This window comes from Cervus elaphus, chromosome 1, assembly GCF_910594005.1.
Source record: "Cervus elaphus chromosome 1, mCerEla1.1, whole genome shotgun sequence".
NCBI lineage: Eukaryota > Metazoa > Chordata > Mammalia > Artiodactyla > Cervidae > Cervus > Cervus elaphus.
Window position 1 is genome coordinate 63,057,351 of NC_057815.1, and position 27,290 is coordinate 63,084,640.

Below are 27,290 nucleotides of genomic sequence, written 5' to 3' on the forward strand. Positions count from 1 at the left end.
CAGGTTTTTCTTTCTTGGGTTCCATAATCATTACCAATGATGACTGCAGCCATGACATTTGAAGATGCTTGCTTCTTGGAGAAAAGCTATGAGAAACCTAGACAGCATATTAAAAAGCAGAGACACTACTTTGCCAACAAAGGTCCATATAGTCAAAGCTATGGATGTGAGAGTTGGACCATAAAGAAGGCTGAGCACTGAAGAACTGATCCTTTTGAATTGTAGCTTTGGAGAAGACTCCCAAGAGTCCCCTGGACACCAAGGAGATCAAATGAGTCAATCCTAAAGGAAATTAACCCTGAATATTCATTGGAAGGACTGATGCTGAAGCTGAAGCTCCAATAGTTTGGACACCTGATGCAAAGAGCTGACCCATTGGAAAAGACCTTGATACTAGGAAAGATTGAAGGAAGGAGGAGAAGGGGAAGACAGAGGATTGGATGGTTGGATGGCATCACCAACTCAATAGACATGAGTTTGAGCAAGCTCTGGGAGATTATGAGGGACAGGAAAGGCTGCTGTGCTGCAGTCTATGGGGTTACAAAGAGTTAAACATGACTGAGCAGCTGAATAATAACAACAAATCAAAAGGAACTTAAAGAATAAGACTTCGAGTTTTCTGACAGTTGGCGTTGTACTAGAATGAGTAATCTGAGGCCCTGTAGTTCCTCTTTAGCTGCCCTCAGGTAGAAATCTCTGCAAAGAACTAGTGATCCCCCAAACCAGTGCCCTGAGATATTTTTTCTCATGCAAAAAGTCCAAGCAAGTCCTTTCCTTGTTCCCTAAAGTCAGCAGAGAATGACTCTGGCCCACCTTCAGGGTGAGGGAAGATTTGAGAAGTTTGAGACGGTGACTTTGGGGGTTCACAATCTTCTTTGTCCACCAAGTTTAACATTCCTGTCTACTTTCACAGCTAACACAGTAGGTGAGAGACTGAAAGTGCTGAGAACCTGGGATCTCAGATGCAGGGAAAGAGGAAATATTAGTGTTCATTCCCTATCTTTTTTTTTTTTTTATTGAACTAATTGATATACAGTATTAGATTACTTTCACATGCACAGCATAGTGATTCAGTATTATTACAGGTTATATTCTATTCAAAATTATTGCAAGAGAGTGGCTATATTTCCCTGTGCTGTACTATATGCCCTTGTTGCTTGTCTATTTTATATACAATAATTTGTATCGGGTTCACCAAAAGTTTGTTCAGGTTTTTCTATAACTTCTAATGGAAAAACCCAAAGGAAGTTTCTGCTAACACGGTTATCTCATAATCCTACTTCCTTAATTTGTCCCTCCCTTCCCTCTTCCCTTTGGTAACCACGGGTTTGCTTTCTATATCTGTGAGTCTGTTTCTTTCTTGCATATGCACTCATTTGTATTACTTTTTAGATTCCACATATAAGTGATCTCATACCAGTCATTCATTCCCTATTAACATTAGTAACATGCTCCTGAAACTTTTTAGTCCAATCATCTAGGAAGTATGACTTGTGGGTCAGAAATTGTTTTTAATTTTTAATTGAAGGGTAATTGCTTTACAGAATTTTGTTTTTTCTGTTATGCATCAACAAGAATCAGCCATAGGTACACCCATGTCCCCTCCCTCCCAGACCTTCCTCCCATCTCCTCCCCATCCCACCCTTCAGTCTGTCACAGAGCCCCTGTTTGAGTTCCCTGAGTCAGACAGCAAATCAAATTAAAATATATATATATATATTGGCTTCCTTTGACATCAAAATTTAACCTAGGCACTAATGAATTAAACAAGGCCCGATATCTCAGATCTGAGACCTAGTCTTTCAGTCCCCTCCCTTCATCCCTGTCCCCACTACCACAAATTATGCAGTTGAGTTTCCCACATTGCATCCAGAGTGCAATGGAAAACCACCTTAGTAATCATGGTATGTTTCCTGCCAGGTAAATATAAGACTGGGACTTTTCAAACAGGATAGGGAGATAATCATGAAAGGAAGACTTAATTCTTCTATCTATTCTTCTATTCACCACCTATCTATCTATAATATTCATTCATTCATAAATGTAAGCAAAACACTTAGCAGATAGTATGAAAATGCTCAGGTCCCTGTGTGTGCGTGAGTGTGTGTTTTTGTGTCTGGGTTGAACTTAAGTGGAAGTACAGCTCTGCTGCCCCGCCGTGGTCTTCAGATTACCCTGCATGTCTCTGTCAATTGCTCAGCTTGATTTTGAGATGCTATGTAAACCCTGCCCTCTCTGTATTTTAATTTCCTCAGTATAATAATTTTCAAAATAGAATAATTGTGTCATATGTAGGAGGGCATTTTCAAAAATTAGATAAACTTCAGTTTGAGTTCAGTCTTTGAAACAAATTTATGGCACAGAGAAATGTAATTAGCTTGTATGAGTCCAGAAGTCTTCAAGATGAAATCTGTATAATAGGGTCTCATGGGAGACCCAATTATACAAATTAGACCTTAATTTCTGATGCATCTACACACTTCCTATAGTTCCTAGCATAAAGTAAGAGCCTTATAAATATTATCTTTTAATATATACATTTTAAGCACCTTCAACATATTATTTGGGCTTCCCTGGTGGCTCAAATGGTACAAAATCTGCCTGCAATGTGGATAATCAGGGTTTGTTCCCTGGGTCAAGAGGATCCCCTTGAGAAGGGCATGGCTACACACTCTAGTATTCTTGTCTAGAGTGTTCCGTGAACAGAGGCTCCTGGAGGGCTACAGTCCATGGGATTGCGAAGAGTCAGACACAACTGAGTATGTTATTTTAATGCTTTGAGTTTTACATGCAATATCTCACTTAGTCATTAATACACTATGCAGAAATCACTTATTCCCCTTTTCCAAGTGAATAACGTATAAATCAGAATATGTAAGAAAATCTTTAAGCATTAAATAGCTAGAAAATAATTTTATTTATAGAATACTCCAACAATACAAACACTCATAAACTGAAAATTGATAATTCTTATCCTACAATCCTAATCTCATTCTTCTTCCTACAGGAAACCAGCCTTAGCAGTCTGGTGTGAATCCTTCCAGAATGTATTTCTGATTCATGGGGATGGGGATGGGAGAGAGGGAGAGAGAGAGAAAGAGGAACAGAGCTGTGAGGAAAGAGAGAGATTCAATATTTGTTTATTGAAGATAAAAAGCTTGAAAAAGCTCTTCCTATTATGCTAAATTGAAGGTAATATTTCCTTTTTGAAATCTGAGATAAAGACAGATTAATATCTAAAATCATGTGAAGGTCTGTGACATTTTGAAAATGTAATTTGATGTTTTACTATCCTTTGCTTTACGATTAGAAATGGGAAAGAGAGTGTAACCATTTCCTCAGGGGCCATTACTGGGGAAAAGGAAGCTGAAAGCACTCAAATACCTTGTCTTTGCAAGGTGGGGGCACCTACCTTCAGTCAAGAGACTTCTTCAACATTCCCTTCATAGGAGGCCCCATCCATCTTAACCTGGTAAATACATCCAGTATGTCCTTCCCTCTGATGGCCATAGCAACAGCAGCAGCCTACTTTTCTAAACAAATCTTCCCGATGTGTATCAGAGAGTATTAACACCCTGATAAGATAAAAATATATAGTTTGTCCTTTTTTATCATTATGATTAGCCCTGACATTTTCAGTCTTTCATGTGGTCACTCTGGTTACACTGAAGGTCAATAGGCTGTGAAACATTAAATCAGAGAAAAGGTAACCTCATGCTTACATGTTGAAGCTGAAACAGTTAAGCAGAGTGAATTAGAAAATTACAAATATTTTCCAGAAAGTGTGAAATGATTCTTCTCCAAATTAGTGCATAGAGAAGAATAGTGGACAATGGACCCCGTATTAGGATGAGCAACTCTAGCATAAATCTGCACCAATTTTTAGTCCAGACACAAAGACAGGCTATGTGGATCATGTCACGAGGCAAGAGGGGAGAATTGATGGGAGCACAAACAAAAAGCCATTTGATCTAGGATAGTAGAAAAGAGCATAACAACAGCTGTTTGTGATGCTAACAGTGCAAAAGACCTTGGTAAAGAGATGGAGGCATAAGGCAGGGAGTAACAGACAACCATGTAGTAGTCAAAGGATTTGGCCATCAGTAAAAGGATCCCATGAAGAATAATCTATGGATGGAAAAATATTGCTGCTGCTGCTGCTGCTAAGTCGCTTCAGTCACATCCGACTCTATGTGACCCCATAGACGGCAGCCCACCAGGCTCCTCTGTCCCCAGGATTCTCAAGGCAAGAATACTGGAGTGGGTTGCCATTTCCTTCTCCAATGCATGCATGCATGCTAAGTTGCTTCAGGAGTGTCCAACTTCGTGGGACCCCGTGGACAGCAGTCCACCAGACTCCTCCATCCACGGGATTCTCCAGGCAAGAATACTGGAGTGGGTTGCCAGTTCTTCATCCAGGAGCAATATTAGACATAGGCTTAAAACTCTGAGGCATTGAAACACAGGATTTCATGACTATGGGGAGGATGGTGAAGGTTAAGTCATTTTTCAGTCACTAAGGCATGTCCTACTCTTTGCAACCCCATGGACTAAAGCACACCAGGCTTACCTGTCCTTCATTATCTCCCAGAGTTTGCTCAAATTTATGTCCATTGAGTTGGTGATGCTATCCAACCATCTCATCTTCTGCAACCCTCTTCTCCTTTGCCTTCAATCTTTCCCAGAACCAGGGTCTTTTCCAATGAGTTGACTCTTCGCATCAGGTGGCCAAAGTATTGGAGCTTCAGCTTCAGCATCAGTCCTTCCAATGAATATCCAGGGCTGATTTCCTTTAGGACTGAGTAGTTTGATCTCCTTGCAGTCCCAGAGACTCTCAAGAGCCTTCTCCAGCATCACAATTCAAAAGCATCAATTCTTCAACAGTCAGCTTTCTCTAGGGTCCAACTCTCACATCCCTAAATGACTACTGGAAAAATTATAGCTTTGACCATATGGACCTTTGTGTCAGAGTGATGTCTCTGCTTTTTAACACACTGTCTATGTGTGTCATAGCTTTCCTTCCAAGGGGATAGCGCCTTTTAACCTCATGGCTGCAGTCAACATCAGCAATGGTTTTGGAGAAAATAAAATCTCTCACTGCTTCTACTTCCCGCCTTCTATTTGCCATGAAGTGATGGGACTGGATGCCATGATTTTAGTTTTTTGAATGTTGAGTTTTAAGTTAGCTTTTTCACTGTCTTCTTTTACCCTCATCAAGAGGCTCTTAAGTTCCTCGCCATTTTCTGCCATTAGAATGGTGGTATCATCTGCATATCTGAAGTTGCTTATATTTCTCCAATTCTTTCATGTGTATAACCTCAATTCATATTTAATAACAGGTTAATGGGTGCATTTTCAGCACTCAAATACAGATTTAGGCTTAAATATCTAGCCAGTATAAATATTAACTTTAAAATGTGTTTGTTGTATTCATCTTTTCCATCATGACAACATGATGAGGAGATATGGAAAGGGAATTTCTGATACGTTTTATCTGTTAAAGTCACCTCATATTAGTTAACTATTTCTTATCTGCCCCTGAGCTGATAAGAGGGTCAGTATGAGCTGACCCTCTTTTCTATGATCAATATCAAATATTATACATATTTGATAAATATATATAAATTATATATAATAAATTATATAAATATAATATATTTATTATATTTAAATATAAATATAGCTCATTTCAACATATTTCAATTCTGTATTTCATGCATTTCTCCCTAATTAGGCTACCTTATTAAATTAGGGATTGTATTTTATTCACCTTTGTTTCTCCAGTACCTACTGTAGGATCTGAGGCAGTTTAGACACTTAATGAGTTTTGGTGAATGGATAAATTTTAAATGATCCCTCAGATTTTTATTAGATATACACTATGATGCAAAGTTTCCACTGAGACTCAGGGCAGTAGAGATACCCAGGCATTTAGACATTACAGAGGAATAGACATCTGTATGCTGAAAGTAGTTGATACCTCTAGGCACAGCAGGACATGTAGGAGCAAACAGGCACACTTTTACACACACACTATTCATAAATATAGCCTCTTCACACAGGCAAGCATCATGTGAGCCTTACATATACTCTCACAAACATTGCCTTACCAACCTTCTTCTCCTTCTTTATAGGCTCACCAACTCTCATACATACTTAGGATATGATACTTTGATTCATGTACCCGTCACCCAAGACTTCAGCAGACATGCAAGGTCCTTTTCAAAGTGTGATAAATAGATTGAATATTCTACTTATTCCCATCTGTCCAGAACCCCAGAGATACAAAACACTCCCTTCACTTGCACCACAAATTCTCTTTGTATATTTGTATCTTATTAAGTTTCACAATGTATGATTTGGGATAAAATATTTAACTTAAGGAAATCAACCCAGAATATTCACAGGAAGGACTGATGCTGAAGCTGAAGCTGCAACACTTTGGCCACCTGATGCTAAGAACTGACTCATTGGAAAAGACCCTGATGCAGGGAAAGATTTAAGGCAGGAGGAGAAGGGGGCAACAGAGGATGAGATGGTTGGATGGCATCACCAGTTCAGTGGACATGAATCTGAGCAAACTCTGGGAGATAGTGAAGGGTAGGGAAACCTGGTGTGCTGCAGTCATGGGGTTGCAAAGAGTTGGACATAACTTAGCAACTGAACAACAACAACTTAAGTAACCCACCTACATCTCAGTCCCTTCATCTGCGTATTGGGGATTATAATGAAAAGTAATTCAATTTTCATGCTGCTTAATTAGATAAAAAGACATTGAGTAGCAAAAGTAAGATCTGACCGCATGGTTGACTTTATCCTATTAATGTCAGTACATCCTGAAATCATGTTAGAATCTATGTTTATACCTAAGCTTTTCAAGCCACCTTAAAAATACCTCTATTTTCCACTTATAATTTACAGTGTTGAGTCTTAATCTTAAATACAATACCTGTGCTTATCCCTATTACAATTTTCTTTGCTAGTTTTGTTCACTTCCCTATATGTCAACAATACTTTTGAATCCAGCTGTTCAACAGTGATAACATTTGATAATCATGCTAAGAGGCTTGGGTGGGCTATCAGAGGCATCAAGACTACTGAAGGCTATAAGGGAAATCAGTAAGAAGTCAGATAAAGGAAGTGGTTGGGGAAGATTCTCATGGAGGAGTATACAAAAGATGGACAGAAAATAAAGAAAGGAAGAAAATTATACATGTAATATAGAGACACCGAGATACTTGTGATTTCTATAAGGTGCGTGAGTAAAACAGGTACCAAGATACGAGGATCTAGCACTTCAGATTTAGATGTGGGAGATTTCTGGCTGAGAGAAAATGACAGATGAGGTTTTTTCATGTTGAAGTTGTTGGAATACTCTTAGAGAGCTCACTGTCTGGATAGACCATCAGTATGGAGATTCTCTGAGCTGAGGCAGAGAGAACCTAGACTAGACTTGCTATTTCCTGGGCTTCGTATATAAGATCTGATCAGAAAATAGGATGTGGGGAGGAGGTCCAAGTAGAGGAACCAACTTAGAAATACAAAGAAATGACAATTTTCAGAGAGCAAAGAGCATTAACTTTTTAGATCACATGTTCAGAGCTAGCCTGGCTCCATATAGTAGCATGGAAACAACAGCAAATGAATGTTAATTAGCATAACCTATAACATTAGCAACAGACTGTAGGCTATATTTCTTTTTTTAAACTTTTATTGAAGTATAGTTGATTTACAATGTTGTATTAGATTCAGGTGTATAGCAAGGTAACCCAGATGTATATGTATGTTCTTTTTTAGATTCTTTTCCATAATAGGTTATTATAAGATACTGAGTATAGTTCTCTGTGTTATGTAGTAGTAGGTCCTTGTTGGTTACCTTTTTAATATATAGTACTGTGTATATTTTAATCCCAACTCCTCATTTAGCCCTTCACCACTTTACATATTTTTCTCTAGCTTGATGAAAGCTTTTGTATTTTTGTTGATTATTTCAACCAAAATGAACAACATACAGACTTAAAGATTTTGAAGAAAGTTGAAGGAAAAACCTATTCGATCAGTGCATAGTGTTACTTTTTCCAGGTTTTCTGTCTTCATTAGCAGGAAAATTTCATAAAGTAAAAATGCTCTGAGTTCTTCTCTGTCAGAAGCAAGTGAGGAGAGATGGAAACAGGAGGTGAAACATCAGGAAGCAAATTAGAAAATTGGAAAGGAGAAAAATTAGTATATTGATGCTTACTGGGAAAAAGGAAGGGTGTGCGAGGGGATCTGACTTCAAAACTGATAGGAAATTTGTTGGTTGCTATTGAATTTTTAATTGTATCAATTTCCCTTTAATAAAATAAAACATATGGATTTGTTAAGGGAAACTGAAGTTTCAGGAGTGAGTTTCTAGAGCTGTATACATTTGCTAGTTTTCCTCACTTATAAAACATCATTTCTAAGAAAGATTCAAAACATAGATATGGTCAGATGGTAAATGTATAATTATAATTCTATTTTGTGGGGCACACAAAATGTACCTCCAATTGCACATATATTTTTCAACTGACCAAGTTTGAACCAGGCTATGTTGTTGTTCAGTCGCCAAGTAGTGTCCAACTCTCATGACCCCATGAACTGCAGCACACCAGGCTTCCCTGTCCCTCACCATCTCCCAGAGATTGCCCAAGTTCATGTTCATTGAATTAGTGACGCCATCCAACCGTCTGATATTGAAGCTGAAACTCCAGTACTTTGGCCACCTGATGCGAAGAGCTGACTCTTATGAAAAGACCCTGATGCTGGGAAAGACTAAGGGCAGGAGGAGAAGAGGACGACAGAGGATGAGATGGTTGGATGGCATCACCGACTCAATGGACATGAGTTTGGGTAAACTCCCGGAGTTGGTGAGGGAGGCCTGGACAGGGAGGCCTGGCGTGCTCTGGTTCATGGGGTCGCAAAGAATCAGACATGAGCGACTGAAATGAACTGAACTGAACTGAACTGATCTTCCTATGAAACCAGATCCTTATTTGCGGCCCTCTCTTCCCCTGTGCCTGCAGTGAGATCTCAGTGAGAAGAGTCTTTAGATGCCTTCACTGACCTGAATTTTTGTTCTTTCCCATTCCTCAGTGCCACAGTTATGAAAGGAATTCTTAGCCTTATTAACAATTTAGTCAAAACACAGTTCTTTTCATTATCTTCATGAAGTCCTGGCTGGTGGGAACATTTATTTTAGAAGCTCCTCTCCAGGGCTCATTCCTAATTTAGGTCACTCATTTTGTCCCTCCTTCTGTCTTCACTCTCTCTGTCCTCCCCTTCCATGTGTCTCTCCTTCCATCTTCTGCATCCTTGTTTAGAGCCTTGGGCTTTGGAGATCTGGGACTTTGAACAGCAGTCCCCAAGTTCTGTCTTAGCTTTTACTTAAGCCTTGTTGCTAGGATAGTGATTAGTTATTTATATCTATTATTATATGGGAGGAAAAAGTGAAATATTAATAGTTATGAATCTGGAATGAAATAAAGTTTTTAAAGTCCTTAAAATGAGGAATGTATACAAATTACTGGAGAGCAGGATATTGGTTTTGGTGAAGTAAAAGAGCTCTCCCAACCCATCCTCTCTCTCCTAGTTTTGATATTGGACTGTGATACTGGACTGCAATCAATGGGAGCCCAGAGCCCTGCATCCTGGACGGGAGCTCCCTTCTTCTGTCCTTAATTTCCCGTATCCCTCTGAATGTGTCCTCCATACCCATGTTCTCTACAAGGAGACAGTGAAGGATGGACGTCATTTTCAATCATCATAACGTACAGAAGGCAGGAATTATAATGCCAATTTTCTGGAAGCCAGGTATCTTATTTTCTTCCCATACAGACCTGGCAACATAGTATACATGTGATTAACAGCATTAATGTTGAAACTTGAGTACTTTGGTAAGGTTATGACTTGACTTTTGCTGTGCCACTTTAGACAAGTTATTCAACCTCATTGTATCTTGCATTCATTATTGCAAGAATATATGTAACTATAATTACTGTTACATAAAGTTGTTGTGAGGTTTAGATGTAAATCACTTAGCACAGTACTCAATATGTAATAATGACTTAATCAATGTCTGCTATTGTTACCTCTGCCATAATCAATTACACGTATTGTTTGCATTTTGGACCATTGTTCCCTATTGAAGAGTGAACTGTTTGAGAAATAGACTCCATCTTTCACAATTTAATGGCACAAAGATACACAAGTGACTAAACCATAGAATCAATGTCATATTCCCCAATTTCTGATCCTGAAGGTAGATAATAGCATAGACAATTTGACTTTGTGTCTCTGACTGATAGAGAGTAATTTTCATTTCCATCTTAAAACCATTAACTCATGAACACCATTTTACTTAGCAAAGAGCTTTTAAAAACCTAGATTTGTAGATCTGTCTACAGAAGATATAGAGACAAGCACAGGGATGTATTCCTTAGTTAAACCAATTATGAGATTCAATTTAATTATCAATTATTTTTATTTAATTATTAATATAATGAGAAAGAAAACACATATAGATAAACCTAAGCTGACAATCAGAAAAGGCTTCAATGAACATTTTTTAAGTAAAAAAAATTGAAGTTTATTTACATAAAGAAATATTAATGAATTATGAAGTTCTAATGTTATGTTTTTTTAATTAAAATTTAGTTGATTTGAAATGCTCTACTAGTTTCAGATATACAACATAGTGATTCAATATTTTATAGTTTATACTCCACTTAAATTTATTATAAAATATTGGCTATATTTATTGTGTTGTACATTATATCCTTTTTGTTTATTATATACCTAGTAGTTCATACCTCTTAATAGCCTTCCTCTATCTTGTCCTCCCACTCCAGCACCCCCCCATGGGTTACCACTTGTTTATTCTATCTATAAGCTGTTTTTTTTGTTTGTTTGTTTTGCTGTATTCATTTGTTTGCTTTATTTTCTAGGTTTCACATGTAAGAGAAAACATGTGGTATTTGTCTTCGACATATTTCATTAAACATAATAACCCTCCAGATCCATCCATGCCATTGCAAATGGCAAAATCTTATTCTTTTTTACAGCCTGAATAATATTTCGTTGTATAATATATAAGTATGTGAAAGTTGCTCAGTCATGTCTGATTCTTTGCACCCCATGGACTGTAGTCTCCCAGGTTCCTCTGTCCATGGAATTCTCCAGGCAACAATACAGGAGCAGGTATCCATTCCCTTCTCCAGCGGATCTTCTCGACTCAGGGATTGAACCTGGGACTCCCACATTGCAGGCAGATTCTTTACGGTTTGAGTCACCAGGAAAACTTATTATATATATATGTATATGTTTGCGTGTGTATATGTATACATATGCCACATCTTTATCCATCCATCTGTTGATGGCTGTCGATGAATACTTAGGTGGCTTTCACATCTCAGCTATTATAAATAATGCTGCTATGAAAATTAGAGTGCACTTCCCCCTCCCCCCCAACCAAATTAGTGTTTTCATTCTCTTAAGACGTATACCCAGGAGTGGAATTACTGGATCGTATTACAGTTCTACTTTTAATGTTTGAGGAACCTCAAAAATTTTCTATAGAGGCTACAACAATTTGCATTCCCACCAACAGCATATTAGGGTTTCCTTTTCTCCATGCCCTTGCAAACATTTATTTTTTGTTTGGGGCAGAAGCACTGAGGAAGCTGGGTTTCTCAGGTGTGATGGGATGGCAGTCTGGTTTGGGGTGTGGCTGGGGCCTGAGGGTTTGGGGCTGTACTACTTCTGTGCTGGTTATAATTTTTCCCCATTGTTTGCTCCTTTGTTAGAGACTGGTTTGGGGCTGAAGTGGTGATGCCTCACTACTCATCTGGCTTCTCTTTCTCCCAGGTTTATGCAGGGATGGCAGCTCTGACAAGGGGCTTCTGCCCTGGAGCTAGTTTTGCTCCCTCCCTAGGGATGTTGGGTGCCTTCTTCCAGGTCAGAGACAGGGCTGTGGTCTAAGCTGGCTCAGTCCCTCCAAGTGTGAGCACCCTTGTTGGCAATGGTAGCCTCTGCCTTGGTTGGGAAGCCTCCTTGGCAAACAGGCTGCAGCAGGCTGGGGGGCATCCTAGGGCAGTCTCGGAATGCAGGCCAGAGCTCCAGGAAGTTTTCAATCTGCTCTGACTGGGAGGAAACAAGTTTGCGTGTGAGTCCTTTAAGAGTGGAGTCTTGGTTTCTTAGAGCCCTCCAGTAAGCTCCACTGGTTTTGTCAACACAAGTTCAAGTTGCTGATGCACAGTGAGGTCAAACACAGGGAAATGTCAGAATTTCGAGCAGAGAAAGGTTTATTGCAGGGCCATGTGAGTAACCGAGGTGGTCCGTGCCCTAAAAAGCCTCGAGCTGCCAGAGAGTATCAACAAAGCATTTTTAAAATCCAGGTGAGGCAGTGGGGGTCGCAGGGTATGTGATCAAATTGTGCACAGTTCTCTGATGGACTGATGATGAGGGAACAGGGTGGTGTCACAGGGGTTAACTCTATTGGTGCTGAGGCTCCAGGAAGCCTGGGGCTGTGTGCTTACAGTCATCTAGTAGCTAACACCTTCCTTTTGGTGGTTTTCTGTTGGGTGTTTCTGCAAAACAACTCAGGAAATTTGCATCAAATACTATTATCTAGGTACTACTTCAGAAAGGAGCCAAATCTGAGGATAAGGTGGAAGGCCTGTCCTGGGAAGGGCTATCCTGATAGCTCTGGCTGTAAAGAATCCACCTGCAATGCAGGACACCAGGGTTCAAACCCTGGGTCAGGAAGATCTCCTGGAGTAAGGGAATGACTACCCGCTTCAGTATTGTTGTCTGGAGGAGCCTGGCAGGTCCCAGTCCACGGATTTACAAAGAGTTGAACAAAACTGAGCAACTAAGCACTGTCCTGGGAAAGCCACATGGGGTCCAGCTGAGTTACAGTTTTCAAACTAGTTAAAGGCTCATCTCCCCATTGTCAAACCCCAGTGTTAGAGTGCCTAACATAACATGTGGCTTGAACCCTTTGTTCTCCAGAGTAATATCCTCTTCTTCTCTGTGTCCCCTGATACGGTTGTGGGTGCTAACCAGGTTTCCTCTCCTTTTCTACCAGACTCTGTGTGGATCTTTCTTTACAGGCTTTTTTGTGGAAGAGCCATCCTGCTAGTCCCCAGGTTGATTTTGTAAGAGTGGTTTTATGTATGGTTGCGTTTTTGATGTTTTCTGTGAAGGAAAGTGAGCCCAGCCATCTTGATCTCTTTCCTCCAATAATAACATCTTGCATAACTGTGATAAAATAACAAAACCAGCAAAGTGACCTTGGTAGAATCCACAGGGATTATTTACATTTCAACAGTTTTACATGCACTCATTTGTGTGCCAATGTGGATAGCTTTATGCAATTTTATCACATGTGTAGATTCATATAAATGACACCACAGTCAAGATACAAAATTGTATCTTGTATCAAATAAGTGTCACCTTATCAAGATACAAAATTGATCCATCCTAACAATGAAACCAATTGGTGTCATTTCAGGGAAGCTCCGAAGAGCTTCAATACCATAGTCCTTTATGTCTCAGAGCAGAGAAGAATGCAGCAAAAGCAAAGTGGTAGATAAGAAATGATTTATTAGAATAGGATGATTGTGAGGTTTACAAGTGGGCAGGTGAGAAATGCCACGCCGTGGGGAACTTAGTAGGCTACAGTTTTATAATCAAAGAAAAAGTGGGGAGGGGAAGAAGAACTTTTTCGTCTTTCTTGCGTAGACATCATGTTTCCATCATCAATTCCTCCCCCAGAATGGGCAGGAAAGTTTATTTGTCCCATCCTATATGGTTAGGCCAGGACTGTCACAGAACTTCAGAAAAATATTTTCAGGTCTCAATACAATGAGGGTCTTTCATTTTGAAAAGTCACCTTCCCATAAGTGATTGTTTTTGTGTCTGTATGCCCAGAGCCTATTTTGGGAGTCTTTAACTTACTGAGCTCACTGGACATGATGTGGGTCTCATGCCACCATTGTTTTATTGTTTTGGGGCATGTCTCCTGCTTCTGTTTCATGGTTTTATTGTTAAGAAAGCTTGATGGTTTTGTGGTTAAGCAAACCTGCTTTCTCCAGTAATCATTAACTTACAGGAGTTTCCCCTATTTTTCTACTTATAATCCCCTCAGATTAACTATTTAATCACCTACTTTATCCATTCATTCTGTCCCTATCAACAAAGCTTACTCCTGTTACACCTTTACAGACATATCCATCTTTCTTTCCACCTTTCCCTCATCAGTAACCTCTGGCAACTACTAATCTGTGCTCCCTATCTAAAAATCTAGACATTTTTCCAAAGTAGACATACAAATGGCCAAGAGATATATGCAAAGGTCCTCAACATCTCTAATCATCAGAGAAAGATAAACCAAAACTACAGTAAGATATTGCCTCACCTGTTAGGATGTCTACTGTTAAAAAAAAAAAAAAAAAAAGACTAGAGATAACGAACATTGGCAGGGATTTCGAGAAAAGAGAACCCGTGTGTACTTTTGGTGGGATAATTGGTGCCGTTACCATGGAGGTTTCAAAAAAAAAAAAAATCTTTATGCTTGTCCTTCTACCAATACCATACAGTCTAGATTACTTTAGCTCTGTTGCAGGGAAGGGCCAATTCTGACTACCTGGCTGAACTGTTTCTTTTACCTGTTTTCCATTGCTTTTGTTATTATAATCAAACACAGTGGTCTGCCTCAGAGAATCCTGCCCCTCTGTTTGACTGTTAAAGTGCTTTTGTTCAGGACCCTGTTCTCTGGATGGCTGGAAGGAAGAAATGAACAGACCCTCTCCCTGAGGCTTGCCAGTCTAGGAGATACTTGCAAGATTAATGGCCTTTTTACTTTGCTTCCTGCTTCCTCTCCCCCTCCATCTCTGTCCTATAAAAGACTCTGGCACCCAGGCCCCAATGAGATGGTTACCTTGAGACTGTAACCTAACATCTCCTTTGTGAGCTGGCTTTCCAAATACAGTCCGTCCCTTCCCTCCACACTGCATCTCTAGAATTTGTTGGTCTGTCATGTGGCAAGCAGAACGAACTTGGACTCAGTAAGAGCTATATAATAATCCTTAATTTGGAATAGTCTTATTCTTCCCATTTTATTTTTTTTAAACTATTTTAATTATTTAGATCCTGTTTTTCCCCATACAAATTTTAGAAAAAGCTTGTTTATGTCACTAAAAAGTTTTGCTGGGATTTTGACAGAAATTGCACTAAACCTCTCATTCAATTTAAGGAAAACTGACATCTTTCTACACTGAGTCTTTTGATCCATGAACATAGGTTGTCTTGCCATTTATTTAGTTCTTCTTTGATGTTGTTCATTATGACTTTATAGTTTTTAACATCTGTGCATTTTTAAATTAAATTTATACCGAAATATACATTCAGTATTAAAGAGATTATGTAACTTGCTCATGTTTGCTAGAGTACTAGTTTTCTAGGGCTGCCATAGCGGTATTAGAGACTGCGTGGCTTAAATCAACAGACATTTATTTTCTCACAGATCTGGAAGCTAAAAATTCAGGTTCAAGCTGGCAACAGTGTTGGTTTCTTCTGAAGCCTCTCTCCTTGGCTTGTAGATGGCCATCTTCTCCCCATGTCTCCACATGTTTTTCCCTTGGTGTCTTTCTGTGTGCCCAAATTTCCTCTTCTTATAAGGACACGTGAGATTGGATTACAACCCATTCTAATAGCTTCGCTTTAACTTAATGACCACTTTAGAGGTATTTCTCCAAGTACAGTCACATTCTGAGGTACTAAGGGGGAAGACTTAGGTATATAATTTTTTTTGTGGGGCGAGAGGGATGGCGCACTTTAGCCTTTAACAGTTACTAAAGAGTTGATGATTCTAGCAGAATTCATCTGGTCCTCTGATTTGCAATGCGTGTGTGTGTGTGTGTGTGTGTGTGTGTGTGTTAGTCACTCAGTCACGTCAGATTCTATGTGACCCCAGGGACTGTAGCCCACCAGGCTCCTCTGTTCATGGAATTCTCCAGACAAGAACACTGGAGTGGGTTGCCATTCTCTTCTCCAGGGGATCTTCTTAACATTACTTTAATCTTAGCAAAGCATGGGCAAGCTCCAAAACATTTCTTCATGGTTGGGAAAATTTGTTCTTCTGGTAATATATATTTATTTTCTGCTAATGGTAAGAGGTAGGATGGTTTCTATAAGAGTTGGAGAAGAGAGAGTTCCTGATGGCCTGTGTCTGTGTGTGTGTGTGTGCTAAGTCACTTCAGTCATGTCGGATTCTTTGCAACCCTGTGAACTGTAGCCTGCCAGATTCCTCTAACCATGGAATTCTCCAGGCAAGAATAGTGGAGTGGGTTGCCATGCCTTTCTCCAGGGGTCTTCCCAATCCAGGGATAGAACCCACATCTCTTATGTCTCTGCATTAGCAAGAGGTTTCTTTATCACTAGTACCACCTGGTAAGCCCTGGAGGCACTAATGGTTAGGATTCTGGGTTTTCTCTGCCATGACCTGTGTTCAATTCCTGATGGGGGAACTGAGATCCTGCAAGCCATGTGGTGTGGCTAGAAGAGTTGAAAAGGAAACAACAGATTTTATCATGCTTAGGACTAAAGTGATAGAGTATGCTTGTCTGAAATACTGTGTTGTAATTATGCCCACTCCAGTTCTAGGAAAAGAAAACAATTCTTGTGTAATAAATAATAAAGGAATGCTGAGGACTGCCGATTCTGGGTTCACCATAGTTTCTAGGAGAAGCTGCTTGGCTTGAACCATATTGACTTTAGTCCACCTAACTTGCTACTCTCAAGCTAGCTCTGAGATAAACCAAGCAGAAAATATAATTAGCATTCAAAAGACAGGCCAAGAAGATGCTTCAGTTTCCTCCTGAGAACAGCTGGGAAAAAGCTGACTTTTAAAGTAGATGTGGAGGATAAATAGCCTCCCATTGGTGATGCCAGGGTCTCCTGGGGCCATAAAAACAAGCTTTTGACTCCTCTCACATCAAACTGTTAGCTGAGGCTGTGTTAGCTTCATGTCTTATTTGGAGAAAATACTTTGAGACCTTAATTATGCTTTCCATCTCCTTCACAGAGAGGTTAAGATAGAGGGGATATTTCTTAAGATCCTGAATGGCTGGAAAAGGAAGAACTCTAGGGAGATGCTTTCTTTATTAATAACCTCCCTGACTGGCTCATTTAACAGACTTTGAGAAGCAGTCACAAAACTAAGTCTTCAGGCTGGAACTCCAAACCTTGCTCTTCATTCCTAACAAGCTATGCGCATGTGAGTAGGGAAATACCCAGGAGATCCAAAAAGAGGAAACTGGGAGATCCCTCTCCAAGCTTTCTAGAGAGATGACAAGGGGAGGAAGGGAAGGATAAATAGAGCCCATAGTTCTCAAACAGTGCATAGATCTTGGATTGAAGTTGGTTACACTTGGGAAGAGCAATGGGCATGAGTATCTTAAGACCTACCATGTCCAGTGATATAAATATGATTGACCCTCCCATATGTCTCCTATTCTTTCTAGGTGATGAATACAGTGGTACCTCTTATTCTACCAGACTTTTCAATGATGCAAAGAAGGATTATGGCTGTGAATGGCATTGCGTGTGCGCTGTTGATTCAGTCATGTCCAACTCTATGCGACCCCACTATAGCCCATCCGCCTCCTCTGTCCTTGAGATTCTCCAGGCGAGGATACTGGAGTGGGTTGCCATGCTCTCCTCCAGAGGATATTACTGGCCCAGGGATCAAACCAGCATCTCTTCCATCTCCTGCATTGTCAGGCAGATTCTCTACAACTTAGCACCACCTGGAAAACCCTGTGAATGGTATTAGGTTACATAAATTTTGGGACACTCAACTAGAAATTCTTCCTGATTTTATCCTCAACTTTTGGATCCTTTTTCCCTTCCCTATGGTGTTTTCTCAGCTTTTATCTTTTCACTCAAGTTCCTTCTCATAAACCTAGAGAAGCTCCCAGCCTAAGACATGTGCATTTACTACAGCATAAAGTACAATATGTATCTGCATGAAATTCTTGGGAATGGAGAAGAGGGAACTGAGTTGAAAGCTACTGGCAAAATAGAATTGATCCCTTCTACTTTGTGTAGATTTTTTTTTTTCTGTAGTGATATACTACTTGTGCTGTACAGTCTTTAACAAGAGGGGTTTCTTACAAAATTTCAGTAAGAGATTGGGTTAAAGAATATCACTACTGAAGGGTCAAAGAGAAGGAATGAACCTGCATTAAGAACACAGAAGAGGATCAGCCATGTGGGATGATATTTGGATCCAGTGATTGAAGAATAAACATCACTTATTATATTTTGAATAAGCATTAAATTTAAGTTTGTCTCTCACTTCTGAGGACAGAATAGGGAGAATGAGAAGTGATTCTGTCAATTTTCCATTCCTCAGGGTCAATCCAAAAGGGCTGAACCATACCCTTATGTCCAGTTGTCTGGCAAGTCTTTACTGCTGGAAATTTGCGGCTCGATCTCATCTATAAATGTAGAAGGTAAGAAGATAGTTTTCTTTGGGAGCATCTTATGAGTGGTGGCTTACTTTGGCAAAATAACCTCAAAAAAGCATGTTTGAATGAGACCATCTTTTTAATTTGAAAGAAAAAAAAAAAGCTTAAAAAAAACATTGTAGTATGTGACAGGCAAAAATGTAGAACATGCATGTGCTCAAATTCAGTCATGTTCACTAATGACACTTGACATTTTCATAAGTAAATATATACCTCCCTCAGACTATCCCTTTTGAGTATAAAATTTCTACCAGTCTCCCATTAGTTCAAGTTAGAAATCTGAAGTATTCTCATCTCATTTTCTCCTCATTCTCATTTCCAACATGCGTCTTGGTACTTTCTCAAAAGTGCATACTTATCTAATTTTTTTTCCATTACCACTGCTGCTCTCCTTGTCAGAGTCATCATCACCTCTCATTTAAATTATTTCAATAGCTTTTTCCTTCCTTTTATCTTTCCTGATAATCCATTCTGCTCTTAGTAGCCCAAGTGATCATTCAAAATGCAAATCATAATATGTCATTGCTCCTCCTCCACTGAGATTTTTAAAACTCTTCACTGTCTGCTAATTGCATTTGTAGTTAAAACAAAACTCCTATTAGTGTCTCGAGGACCTATGAAACCTGACCGCTGCCTGGGTTTCTGATATTCCCTGTTATGCCTCTTCTGTTTGCTCACCAAGCTCCAGGCATGCTAATTTTCCTGTTTCCCTCTATCAATGAAGCAATTTTCCTCTAGATCTTCACATGTTCAGCTCTTCCTTGTTATTCAGGTCTCAGCTCAATAGCACCTCCTCAGAGATGCAGTCTCAGGTCACACAAACAACTAGACTAACCTGGAACCTGGATGCAATACAATTTCAAACAATCTATTGAATAGTACTGTTTTATTCTAAAATTACTCTTATATGTATATAAATTTTTCTCATTTAGTTTTTGAATTTATCTTTAATTGGAAGATAACTGCTTTATGATATTGTGATTTTTGCCATATACCAGCATAAATCAGCCATAGGTATACATATGTCCCCTCTGTCTTGAAATTCACTTCCACCTCCCATCTCACTTAGTTTTAAGCTTTATAATTTATAAAATCAGGTACTTTATCTTATGACCATTTGCTTTCAGTGCTTAAAATGCCACGCCTATCATACATTGGGTGTTCAAAAACTGCTGGGTGTATAATGTATATAAATACATGTGTATACATATATATGCATGCATGTAGATACATACATTTATATATGTATTATTGATGTATCTGTACACATATACACATATATCTCACATATTACGTACTTTGCTAGGTATTGAGTATGGCAAATAAAACAAGAAGCCCATAGGCTAGTGGCAGGGGAAATGTCAAAGACTTCTTAAAGGACGTGCATCTTTGTCCATTAACAGGAAATGTTCTCTTTAAGCAACAATGAGCCTCATTTAATGTTGTGTAAGATGCATTCAGAAGCCGATGGTTAGATATAAAAGGAAGAAAATCAAGATTTTTTTTTAATACAAATGGAGAATTTGAAAGGAGAGAAATCAAGTCCTGGGGAGTTACTTGAGAGGGCTGACAGAAAAATAATGGGGAAAGAGAAAGAAGCTACATGAAAATAAGAGAATATAAAAATTTTCAAATACAAGGAGAAACTCTATCATGAGTCAGATCCATCCCTGGCCTAAGCATTTATTCCAGCCTGAGGGTCTATGTTCATCTAAATTTTAATCAGTTTGGGCCACGATAGTGGTAGTGAGTATTGTGTACTGTCTGGGTGAGGCTGATAATTACTTAAGGTAATTATTTTTGTTCTCCAAAACCTAATACATGAAATGGGAGGAAAAGTGTCTCTTCTTGACATCAACCTGCTCCTTAGCAAACATGGTGGTGGCACAGCTTCTTTTCTTATACATTTTTCTCTTAGACTCTTGACACTTTTACTGAGGAATCATACATATGCAGGACAATGTGGGTTAAGGAAGACCTACTGTGAAGATAATTGCATTTTAGGTAGTGGGTTGTAATGACATTAGAGTTGAGTTTCTTGAAATTCCTAAAGGATAGATTATTCTGGGAAAGCAGCATAATTAATAAAAATGGATCTAAGTTGTAGTATGCATGAGAAATTCCCTGGGGAGCTTGTGGACATGCGGATGACCAGGTGAGGTTCTAGGGATTTGATTACTCAGGTAAGTGATGGTTCCTGGAATATGCAGTTAAGAACTCAAAAAATACAGATTGTCTTACAAATATATTCTCAAAAACAATGGCTTATATTGATGTCATTCTTACCTTTAAGAAAGAATTCTGAGAAGACACATTTGGAGTGATACCTTGAACGCAGAACTGCATTTCTATGGTAATAACTGAGGAAATAAAAGAACATTTCCCCTGGAGAAACCTCACATGTGGCCCAACAGCAGCTTCAATTCCTTCCTGTTGACTGGTTTTCCAGACTTGGAGGCAGCTCATCACTGGATTTCCACACCCTTCCTTTCCTTCTACCTCTCTGTCCTTTTTGGTGATGGCATCCTCCTCCTTCTCATTAAGGAAAATCATAATCTCCATGAGTCTATGTACTACTTTTTGGCCATGCTGGCAGCCACAGATATGGAGCTGACCTTGACTCGGTGCTGGGAGCCCTCTGGCTGGATCACAGGGAGATTGGAAACGTAGCCTGCTTTCCTCAGGCCTACTTGCTACACTCACTTTCCTTTGTGAAATTCAGAGTTTTGCTGGCTATGGCCTAATAATCATTTTATTGCCATCCTCAACCCCCTTAGATATACCTCTATACTCACTAATACTCTAATGGTGAAGACTGGGCTGGGAGTTCTGATCAGGCAGCTTGTATCTGTTGTCTCCCCAATCTTGCCCCTTTATTTTTTTCCCTGCTGCCATTCCCATGTCCTTTCCCAGGCATTCTGCCTTCACCAGGATGTCATCAAACTGGCCTGGGCTGATACTACCTTCAATTGACTGTATCCAGTGGTCCTTGTAGTCCTTATATCTATGCTGGATCCTGTGATTATTTTCATCTCCTATGTGTGAATACTCAAGAGTGTCTTGAGCATTGCCTCCAGAGAAGAGAGGGTCAAGGCCCTCAACACCTGTGTGTCCCATATCTGTTGTGTCCTGGTTTTCTATGTCACAATGATTGATTGTCTCTGATTCATCGGTTTGGGAAACATGTTCCACGTATTGTCCACCTCATTATGAGTTATGTCTATTTTCTGTTCCCTCCATTAATGAACCCTATAATCTACAGTGCCAAGATCAAGCAGATCTGAGTGACATTCTTTGCCTTTTTACTACCCATCAAGTTATAGCCTGATCTCTAACCATCACAGTCCCTCACCCAGAAAGTCAGAACTCTGGTTTTTGGCAGGAGAGCAAAGAAGTTTCATGTCAACTCCCCATAATCAAATTTCTTGGTAAAATAATTGTCAAAATAGAGCTACAAATCATCCAAGGTATTTCCTTAAGCCCAGGTCTTTGATCTAGCTTTTTGCAATTAAAAAATAAATTCTCTATACTAAATATCTCTGCTTGACACTCAGTTCTTGTGTGTCAAGTACCCACCTTAGGTGTTTTGAGATGTGTCTATCATGTAACTAAAACATTTTTATTTAGAATTTTAAAGGTGGCAGATAAGAATAGCTATAAGGATAAAAAAGTTAGGTTGAGATGGATAAAATTTGGTCTATTTATGGCCAATAAACCTCTAACTCTAAACAATTCCCTCACAGATATCCAAAGACATTGTTTGGTCACTGAGGCAGGAAATTTTCTAAAAAGAAGTAAAAATTATTTCTTGATCAGTGTTGTATCACTTATCATCCCAATTATCTCATCAGTTTCTACCTCCTCCATTAAATGATTATGGCTATGTCTCAGGAACGGTAAGTTTATGTTTATTTTTCAAGGCAGTACCTGCTTAGGAAAAAAAATGTTTGTGGTTAGAGAAACCAAGGATAAATGAGAGGAAATAGACAGTCAGGATCTTCTCCCATCTTTGTCCTAATTCTTACCTTCCTTTCCCAATCTTTTACTCAGCTGTTGAGCCCATTCCAGAGCGTCTATCAGTGGGTAACTCTGTCTGAGTGGAAAATGCAGTTCTCTCTCCTTTCTTTTGCTTTGAACATAGCCTGAGATACTGAAGGAATAGATTTCCACACTTTTAGAGGAAAATAGTTGCTTTCTGTACAAGTATCTTGGTTTCAATTAAAAGTGTGAAATGTCTCAAGGAATAAGTTATTATTCTTATTTGACTGAAATTTTCTGACCAATTCGAAAGGGACTTGTGACTTAAGTTAAAATATCTTCAAAGGGTAGACACTACATCTTTATTACATCATAGTTGGAGCAGAGGAAAAAACTAGGTGAGTTCAGGAGATGAAACTGCAGAAGATGTTACTGATGTCATTGATGCCAGGAATGGTGTTACACATAAAGAAGAGGAGAACTATGTAAATGAGAGTGTAAATCTACTCTTGTTGAAATGAGGAGAGGCAGCTTGAATGATGTAGGTTATCTCAGTTGCTTGCTACTTCCACCTCATTTTGAGCTCAAAATATGGCTCCCCCAAATCAAGGAATCTCTAAATTTATATTTAGTACAAAGAATTTTCAGGTATAAGAACATCCAGATCCAAGTCATTCTCAGAAACTGACTCCAAACCATGACTTTCCAAATCTTACTGGGTTTCAGAGGGCTTTCCTGGTGGCTCAGTCCATTAAGAATCCACCTGCAATGCAGGAGACTCAGGTTCAATCCCTGGTTTGGGAAGATCCCCCGGAGGAGGGCATGGCAACTCACTCCAGTATTCTTGCCTGGAGAATCCCATGGACTGAGAAGCCCAGCAGGCTACAGTCCATAGGGTCGCAAAGAGTCAGACACGACGGAAGCAACTGAGCACGCATGCACACACACTGGTTTTCAGAAGGATTTTTGAGTATAAGTTCAGGTAGAACTTAATTGAATCTGAAATGTCAGATTGTTACCAGCATGTTTGACCACATTGTGCTCATTGTCATTTCAAGATCTTGCAGTTGGGCTAGGTTATAGGATAAATTCAGGGTATAAGGCTGAGACAAAATAGTAAAGACCCTCAGGTAGTTATTTCTGCAAGAATGTGACTATAGTCCTCTCTACACAAGTACAAACCATCAGGGAAAATCAAAGATGGAAAGATTACCTTTAGCATGTCATCTTACTATTTGGTACTTAAAGTAAAATACTTTTTTCTTCTTATTTGCTTTGAATTGTTTTAGAGGCAAGAGCAATGACCTCTGGTTATGACCAAGAGACAGAAAACTTACTGCTTGAAGAAATTTATCAGCACTTCCACTTATCTGTGAGAAAACATGGCTTCAAGAATGCATTTGTTAAGTACTGTAATGAATGACTTCATTTGAAGCCAAGGAAAGGTGAGTGTCAGGGAATTTTCAAGTCTCATTTAAGTTTAGTGACCTTACTTACTCCAAGATTTAGGAATGATAAAGTGAAATACAGTTTTGACAGTGTCTTCTCTGTGGAGGAGGAGATCAGAAAGGACAAAGGTGATATGAGAGCATGACTTCTATCTGCTAGATTCAGTTATAATTCTGCTTTCTGTCTGCAATAAAAATGTGGAGTTATAGACCACAGCTCTGGGGGCTTACCTCCTTCTCCAGAGTAGGCTAGGAAAAGATACCCCAGAAGCCTAATTATATGCAGCCAGCGGGACCCTAGGGAGCCTTTTTCTATACAAATAACTTTGTCAGTTTACCCTGTGGTCAGAAATGATATTTGCACCAGGTTCTACATCAAGACCCAGCAATCACCTTTCCCCTTAATTTCTGATGCCCTAGGTAAGGATTTGGTGGTCCTGGGAGAATAGAATGGAGATAATAGACGGAAATGAATTTGGCCGGTTTCCTGGACTACTCTTCCTTCAAGCACATGTTGCAGAAACATATATAGAACACTGAGGAAAGCTATTTGTCTTTATGGATTCTTTCCAGGGTAACAGATTGCAGCATAATGTTTAATTCCCTGGAAAATAATGACTTTTATAGTTAAGCAGTGGTTTTTTTTTTTTTTTTTTATTATAGGTGCTTGTATGAATAATCAAGAGATCCAAGTTACTACCCAGGTTTTCTTGTTAGCTTAGGACTATTGAGATATTTTCCCTACAATGCTCTATTTATTGGAAGAGGCAGAAAGGGGAAGAGAGATGAATGTTGAGTGAATGGACAGGGTGGGTTCATCATGACAAATCATTCTCTATATTACATCTCTTCTTCTTGTTTGTGCTGTTGTCTGTGTTCACTTTTCTTTCTCTCATATATCCCTGTGTTATATTTCTACTCTTGTCTTTCTCCTTCTCTGTGCCTTTTGCCTTCAGAGATAAGGCTGAGTATCAGTTATAGGACAAAACTGTGTGTGTGTTGTTACCTCAGTGCTTATCCTTAAGAGTTGCTATTCCACTAAGGCTTAGAAATGATCATTAGATAAGAACTCCATAGGGAGAGACAAAGTCAGGACTGGTCATTCATGTGCAACTTTGGGGAAAACTTGGAGTCTGGATGGTCTGATGATGACAAAGTATTCAGGTAGTTGGTGAGTTATTGGTAAATTTTAACAGGACATTTGTTTGGGAAAAAGCAGAGTATAAATCAGTCAGTTTATGCATTAGCCAATTATGGTATCAGTCACTATTATTTGGAAGTCACTGTTATTACATAAATCAGTTTAACCATCAGCATACTAGCCATTAAGCACATTAGTGTTTTAATAATAATGTAATTAAAAATTCATAAATGATCTGATAGTTAATATGTCAAAATCTGTCATTACTTCCAGTAAAATTGGTATGTTTATATAGCAGTCAGTAGGGTAAACAATGTTAGTATGGTATTGGGAATACATCAATGTTTTAATCAGAATAAGCTAATTGGAGCCACTAGGTCTAAGAGATGGGTAATATAACATAGACGACAACATTTTGTGTTAAGTTTTGTCCTGAGGCTTAAAAAGGCATCTGGGTCTTAACTATAGGGAGAGATAACGATTGTAATAAATCCAAGAAGAGTATAATGGATTTAAGAAGGAAAAAGCAAGAAAATGATAGGATGGAGAAGACATCTGGTTGAAACATAGGAATATGAGAAAGAGTTGTATCAGACATCTCTACCAGATGTACACAGACGAGGCCACCCAGAATTACCTGAATCATGCATGTGAGTTAAAAATAAATATGCAATGTTATAAGCTGTTGATGCCAAAACAGGCCTTTGTCATGTGGCAATTTTGTGGCAGTAGCTAACTGATAACTTACATGAATTCTCTAAATATTAGTTTATTAGTTATGAAGCCTACTAGACTTCTGGCCTACAGAACTATGATATTATACATGAGTGTTATTTTAGCAGGAAGTTTGTAGTAGTTTGTTATACAGCAATAGAAAACTAATGCTATTGGACAATAAATAACTAAAATAACACTGTGTATATCATGATTTTGTAAGTCAGAAGTCTAGTAGGCTTGATTGAGCTCTCTGCTTAGGGTATCCTAAGGCCAAAATCAATCTGATTGTTGGGCTACACTCTGATATGTAGGGTCTAGAGAAAAATCCACTTCTAAACTCATTGACAATGCTGTAAGTATTCAGTTTCTTCTGACAATAACTCTGAGGTCTCCACTTTTTTGCAGGCTGTCAGTGAGGACCCTTTTTCTGTTCTTAGAGGATGTTTGAATTCCTTCTTATGTGACCCTTTGTACCTTTGAACCAATAACTCTCTGTCAATTTCTTCTCAACTTTGAATCACCTTGGGTCCTTATTCCATTACTAATTTGTATAAACACTCTACTTTTAAAGGTACATATAATTATATTAGGTTTATGTACATAATCTTCTTTTATTAACTCAAAGTTGACTGATCAGGAATCTTAAGTACCTCTATAATCATCAATACCATATTTCATTATAAACACAGTCTAACAACTCAGGGATTAGGATACAGAATCTTGGCAGGTATGTGTGTGTGCAAGGGGGTGAATTTTAGATTTCTGACTATTAAAAAGTAGCTAGTGAAAGAGACTTTCTTTTCCAACATGTGTATTGTTTATATAGTACATATAAAATAATATTTATTCTTAGCAAGTATTTGATGAAATCCCTAAATGAACTCTTAATAGCAGCTGGAGTAGAAACTGACAATGGAGAAACTAGAGTTCTTGGAAAAAACAAAAGTTAGCGCATGTAGAGGGCTTCCCCAGTGACTCAGCGGTAAAGAATCTGCCTTCAACACAGGAGTCGCAGGAGACATGGGTTCTGTCCCTGGGTCAGGAAGATATACTGGAGTAGAGCATAATAGGCTATTCCAGTATTCTTGCCTGGAGAATCCTGTGAACAGAAGAGCCTGACGGGCTACAGTCCCTAGGGTTGCAGAGAGTCAGACATGACTGAAGCAACTTACCATGCATGCACAAGCACACAGAAGAAACAAAATCTGATTATTGAGATTGAAAAGAAATTCCAATTTAAAAGACAGACAGGGAAAGACATCTACACTTATCACTCAGTAAAATTTATTTTGTATTTACTATGATCTAGCTTGCCCCTTGGAAGGAAAGTTATGACCAACCTAGACAGCATATTAAAGAGCAGAGACATTACTTTGCCAACAAAGGTCCATCTAGTCAAGGCTATGGTTTTTCCAGTAGTCATGTATGGATGTGAGAGTTGGATTATAAAGAAAG

At 39.0% G+C, this 27,290-nt stretch overlaps 2 pseudogenes; one reads left to right on the forward strand and one right to left on the reverse strand.

Moving 5' to 3' along the window:
* Positions 1-1,823: 1,823 nt before the first annotated feature.
* Positions 1,824-1,928, reverse strand: LOC122703817 (annotated as a pseudogene).
* Positions 1,929-20,951: 19,023 nt separating this feature from the next.
* LOC122699239 lies at positions 20,952-21,835 on the forward strand (annotated as a pseudogene).
* The last annotated feature ends 5,455 nt before the right edge of the window (positions 21,836-27,290 follow it).